Source organism: Mycetomoellerius zeteki, unplaced genomic scaffold, assembly GCF_001594055.1.
Source record: "Mycetomoellerius zeteki isolate Tzet28-1 unplaced genomic scaffold, Tzet1.0 scaffold93, whole genome shotgun sequence".
NCBI classification, from domain to species: domain Eukaryota; kingdom Metazoa; phylum Arthropoda; class Insecta; order Hymenoptera; family Formicidae; genus Mycetomoellerius; species Mycetomoellerius zeteki.
Window position 1 is genome coordinate 704,630 of NW_017257968.1, and position 6,199 is coordinate 710,828.

Genomic DNA, 6,199 nt, shown 5'->3' on the forward strand with positions numbered 1-6,199 from the left:
TTTCTTAATTTATGGTGTAAATGTTGAGACGAGAAAAACAATTAACATAAAAATAGGAATAAAGGTATTCGATTCGAAAACATACACTTTACAAGAATCAATTTTACAATCGTTTTATTTCTTTACAGTTAATCATTAAGTAAATTATAAATAAAAAATATGTATCCATTTGGAGTATAGTGACATACCAATTTGGTATTATAGGCGAATTTTTTTCTACTCTAGAGACGTTACGTAATTCATAAACAGCACAAATTGAGTGGAGTAAATTAAGATTTCCGGTTAAGGTGCTTGCTCTAAAAGGGTCACAAACAAAATTGACAATTTTTTAAATAAAAAATATGAAGATAGCTTGAAAAATATAGTTTCATTAATAATTGAATTGTTAAAAATTTTTTTTAATTTACAGAATACGTTTTTAAGGAGATGATAAAGGAAAAAATTGAAGTAAATTATTATTAGAATTATTAAAATTATTGAAATTTTTATCGAGTTTATGTTGTGTTGAAACAATATTTATTTATTTAGAAACGCTTATGTGACTCCTTATACAAAACAATATATTTACAAAATGTATATATTTATATATATATTATTAAGTCGAACTGTGCAGTAACATTCAGAAATGAACACACATACGCATCAATACGCATCAATCACATATATTTGTACCCTATTTATATACGCGAATGTTTCAATAATTAAACTCAGATCAGTTTTGACAGAATCTTTTTTTCTTTTCATACCATTTATTTACAGAGCTGCTTGCCAGAAATGGTATAATGTCTACAGGATCGCCAAATTGACTTTTAGCTTATATGGCAAATAAAAAATAAAATACGATTCATTTTTCTATAAAGAGATTTGCTTACGCAAGTAAAATATTATTTACTAAAGCTACAGAAAATGTGACAAAGATCACTCGTTTCAAAAATTAAAAAAATATTCGATTGTCGATTAAGTAATTGATATTTTACAATTTCTTCCATATAAATAAATCATCGGCCTGGTCGTGCGCCAACAAACCATTACACCGAAGTAGTGACTAATCGATCTGAATATAGAAATATATATAAACGGTGCACGTGTGTATGTTTATTATTACGATGAATAATTATAGACCGATACCGTTTGACATACTTAAAGATAGAGCAACTGCGTTTGTTTAAATAACGTTTCGATAAACGCGAATTCCTATTTTCTGAACTCAACGTTTGTCTTTCATATAATTATATATTTCATACATAAATTTCATAAATTTTAATATTTTCTTTTGCTAATATTTCGCTAGTATGAAGTTGCATTCTTTCTATTCATACTCTTTAGGCTTTTTTAACGTTTTTGTAACGGCTATATTTGCTATATTTGCGCGAGAATATCGATCGACCAGTCCATTTTAAAGATTTCGATAACACGCGTCCCACGGATAAAACAGTATCTTTTTAGCGCGCGTATCATTTTTTTTTTAATTGCTCGGCCGATAAAGCAAATCGCCGTCCGAGCGGACTTGCAGCGCGTTTCGCGCCGTCGTGAATCCCCTGCGATCGAAATTGTGGGGTGATATATATGTTTCACCCTCGTGGAATTCTACTTTCTCGGTAGAAGGATAAGGGGAAAAGAGAGAAAGAGGGAGCGAGAGCGTTGCTCAACGCGCGTTGAATCGTCGAGTCTTGTTACTATAGCAAACAACCAGTCAACCTCGATCCGCCTTCGCCAATGATAAGATAAAGGTTAGTGCGTGTGCGTACACGTGTATGTGTCAACTCGTAAAAAAAAAAAACAATTATCGATGTTGCACCGCTGAGTTTTCTCGTATGTGCGTGTGTGTCGGTGCTGAATGTCCACACACTCGTGATAAGATTTCCTTCTCACTGTTTGCGGAATTTCCGCAGTTTCATCGACCGATCGTCCGTCCGTCCTTCCGTCCGTGCGTCTCTTCGTCGGTTCATTCATTGTGTTTCTCGCTGGTTCGCTCGTTCGCTTCTCGATTGTCCGCTTTTGCGGTGGCTACCGGCTGCGCGCGACGAACGGATACTCATAGAGACGGGCGTATCTCTCTCGTGACGCACGGACGGTGGAATCTCGGTGAAACGAGAGTTTCGTGAGTCGTTGCGGAGAATCGGTGCCGCCTGAGGTTAGCCTGTTCGGGGGCTACAGGTAGGCAGGTATGCGCACGAGTAGGCGCCATCGCACGACCGCCTACGGAGGAGGTATATTTCTACACGCTCAACTACGCGGGCTGACTCGAATCTGACTGAACGCGCAACATTTAACATATACGCGTTGCATAATCAGGGATACTATAGTTCAATAACTTTATGGATTAGATAAATTTACTCATCCGATGTTTTTCAGCTTGAAAAGCGATAATTTTTTATTACAAAATAAAGTATCTATAGCACAGACCTCCAACGGACGTTCAGAGAACTTCTATATATCCTTTGAATGTCTCGAGGATATTCCAAGAATATCATAATGGATAAAATGTATTATGTATGGGTACATATATTTTTTGAAAATATAATATAAATACTATATAGATATTAAAAAACTCGCGAATTGTTTTAATCGTATCGTAACAAAAGAATGGGCAAATAATCATTATTATTATTATTATTCTACGAGTTCCGTATTAATATTTACATTCTAAAATGTTCTCTCCATTTAGATCATCAAGATGTAAAATTAGTTTAAAAAATATACAAACATTTAGTCGATCCGTCCCTGTTATATGATTAGATTCGACGCTATGCACGCATACACAACACGTAATATACGCTGCATGTATGCACGCATGCATTAACGCAACTGTGTGTATATGTATGTATTGCTCTCCCAGTTAGTATGCACATAAATAAATTTAGCTTATAAACTGTACGATTACGATTTCAACGAGTGCCGCTCTTTATTCTGGATAAAAGATGAGTATGTATATATACAGTTGTTTCCTAATGGCCATGGTCGCTTATCGCACTTATATTCACAACGTGTCATAGTTCACGAATTCTTTCCGCAACGAATCCGCTGCTATCTAGCGACTGTACTGTTGGAATTACATGGACGATGCCAACTCAAAACGCAAATATTCGTAAATCTATAAATACAAAGCGTAATATGCGGAAACCTTGTGTATTACGAAAACGTAACAGAGCCAGTGCCAGATATCAATCATTAAATTAGAAACGCAGTCTGTCTGCTTTGTAGCTTGTACTATACATAACTTCGACAAATATTACGGATAGTTGACAAATTGTGAAATAAGAAGAATTAACAACATATATTAGACGTAGAATTTAATGGGAGGAATAATGAAAATCTAAATGCGTGAAACAAATTCTGGCAACAGCAATCAATATGAAATATAGAGGCTATAATAACGCAAATTTTTGAATAATGGCCAACTAAAACAAAACTTAATACGATTCTGAGATTAGATGTAATCTATCGCCCACACACACACACACACACACACATACGCGCGCGCGCGAAGTTGAACGTCTGTAGGCGACTGCCTGTCTCATTTTGCCAACAAGCTTGATTCTTTTATCTATAAGTCAAACAAAAAAGTTGAAAAGACATTTAATATAATTTTCGATGCAAATCATCAAACTTTATATTCTTTTTTCTTCATTTATTTCGTATTTATGTATACAACTAGTTCTCGTTGTTTGAATAAGATAGGTGTAGGCCACACGAATAAAAGATTGGATTGAAGGCAAAGTTTCGTACAGGACATTGGTAAATAGAAACTTGGCTCATCTATTTTTTTCTTCTCGTTGTTCTTTATCATTTCTATAAAACCTCCTTCCCGCTGGCCTTTCTCGTGCATAAGTTCGTGGAAGGAGCGCGGAAAGCGAAGGCTATAATAGCCGCGTGAGCAAGTGCGAAGGAAGAAGTGAGACAGAAACAGTCGATGTACATCATTTGGGCGCCGAGAAGTCTGGCGCGACCAAGCCAGGCCAGAGGCGCGTCTTTGGTTACGCGACTATTTGGGGCGCCAAGCTGGTGGCCGCGGCGCGGCGGACTGGCGGTATGACCAGTAAACGGGGATCATGGAGAAGGACGGTGAGGCAAGAAGAGGGCGTAGGTAGGCGTCCGAGCAACGTCCACTGTGTTGAGAGACTTGCAGGGCCGCCGAACGAGGAGAAAAGGGAGAGGTTGCCGAAGGGGACTCCGTAGGCCACATTCCAGAAGAACGCGAGTTTTCAAACATGCCTGGCCTGCGTGAATGTAGGTCCATGACCGATCCTATAATACGCACACAGCGATCTCTTACGGGCTGCTAGCTGCAAGTTGCATCCGTCCCTCGTCTCGTCTCTCCTATGTTCACTGCTCGAACGATTCCCCCCATGGTGCGTCTCTTCCCTCTTAGTGCTGCTCTATCGCACACAGACGTATATATATATATATGTGTATATATATACATATGTATATATATATATATATACACGTAAACTCTCCCTTCTTCCTTCTCCTTCATGCTCTCCCTTTCCTCGTCCCTCGTGCTAACCCGGACGACCAGGCCGACCGAGCTGGCGACACCCTGTCTGGCAAGACCGGCGGATAAAAGAGGGGGCGCCTGCTATGTTGCCACATCTTCTGTCTTCATACTGCGCCTACCTTCGGCCCCAAGTCTCCAAGGACAAATCCGACGAGCCGTGCCAGCCGTGCCGACACTAGGCGACTGCCGGTCTACTGTTGCCTCGACTCGATGTTTTCCTTATGATGCTTGTCGCCAATATTATTCTTAACGAATACTTTCATTTACTCGCTAGAATGCGAAAGATCGGATATGTGGAATAGATAGATGAAAAATGCAAAAAGTAGCATGTAAAGAAATTACATGCAATCACTCTAACCAACCATAACATAAAGTGAATAACATAAAGTAAATAAAAAAAACTTCATAAATTATTCAATGGAATGCCTAACATTATTGCGATGCAATTGATATTATCAATTGCTCACATAGTAAATCGACAGGAAGATCTCCTTCATGGACGCAGGTAGTGGAATACTTGAGCGATGAGTCGTACCTATACCTATACCTATACCTGTATAACACGAAGGCCGATCTACGCGAGAAGGCAGGTGCCTTCTTGCTGTACGAACGTGTTCAAAAGCAGGCCTCATCGTGATGAGCGAGCACAAGAATAGCCGCCGTGATTCTTGGAAATAGAGTAGGGTGCCTTTTCAGAGAACTGCAAGAGGATTTGTTGGCATCCTTGGTTTCTGCCGGTGGCGCGAATCGTGGAAATTTACGAGGCCTCGTCCGCTTCTTTTTATCGGTCTATCTTACTCACGCGCTCGTTCATCGAAGTATATGCGAGCGTATGGCTTGCGTCATTGCCTCGCGGGTCTCTCCGCGCGTTCGTATGCGTTGCGGCCTACGTGTGGCTAAGAAGAGACATGGCAACGGCGCGTGAAGCTAAACATATTAACTGTCGGCTCACGCCACAAAAACAACATGATCTCATTCCACAGCGCATATGCAAGAGGCTATCGTATACCTCAAAATTTCATTCAAAAGCAACTCCAACAGCATGAAAGAAAAGAAACGAAAGAAAACAAAAAGATGGTAGAATTCTTTTATTAAAAAAAGATTATAAAAGCACGAATATATTGCTGATAACGGTTACCTAATGTTACACTGAAAGATTATTCTAGTTTTAAATAAAGAAAATAATTCCAACTCTACTTTATCATAGAGTTATAAGACAGGCGATTTCTAATTCAATAAGCTTAACATTAGCTGTAAGTCATAAGCGTTTTTCTTGGAAGGCAAAATCCCCTCACCCACTAGCCGCTTTACCTGACTAAAAGTTCCTGTACTATCACCGACTCACATGCATGATATATCTACTATAATGTTCATATCTTGACATACGTTAGTGACCTGATCTATATTACATATTTAGTTTTTCGAGGAATAGATCTTGGGAGATTGATTACAACCTGTTTAAATTTTATGCGATGATACAATTTCTATTTTTAAAATCTATGGATGCTACCATAATGTCTTATGATAAATTATTAAAAAATCCGGAATGTTACATTCCGTGCGTGTTCGACTTCGTGTTTTGAAAAGTCGAACGGAGACAGCTTGAAGAGAAAGGCGCAAAAATCGGGGCTCCATGCTGGCTGCCTCGGCGAACTGCTAAGCGGCACGCAAGCAGGCAGGACAGCGGCAGTCAGACGT

At 39.0% G+C, this 6,199-nt stretch overlaps 1 protein-coding gene across 2 annotated transcripts in view; it reads left to right on the forward strand.

Annotated features, from left to right (window-relative positions):
- The first annotated feature begins 1,562 nt into the window (after window positions 1-1,562).
- Window positions 1,563-6,199, forward strand: part of LOC108730519 (uncharacterized) — an 18,007-nt gene continuing 13,370 nt past the window's right edge. The window contains exon 1 of one of the 2 annotated variants that reach the window (XM_018460270.1): window positions 1,563-1,730. The gene's annotated coding sequence lies outside the window, so the exon portion shown is untranslated. Of the gene's footprint in view, window positions 1,731-1,963; window positions 2,211-6,199 lie in introns of those variants that run through there. The other variant, XM_018460274.1, reaches the window with a different exon arrangement.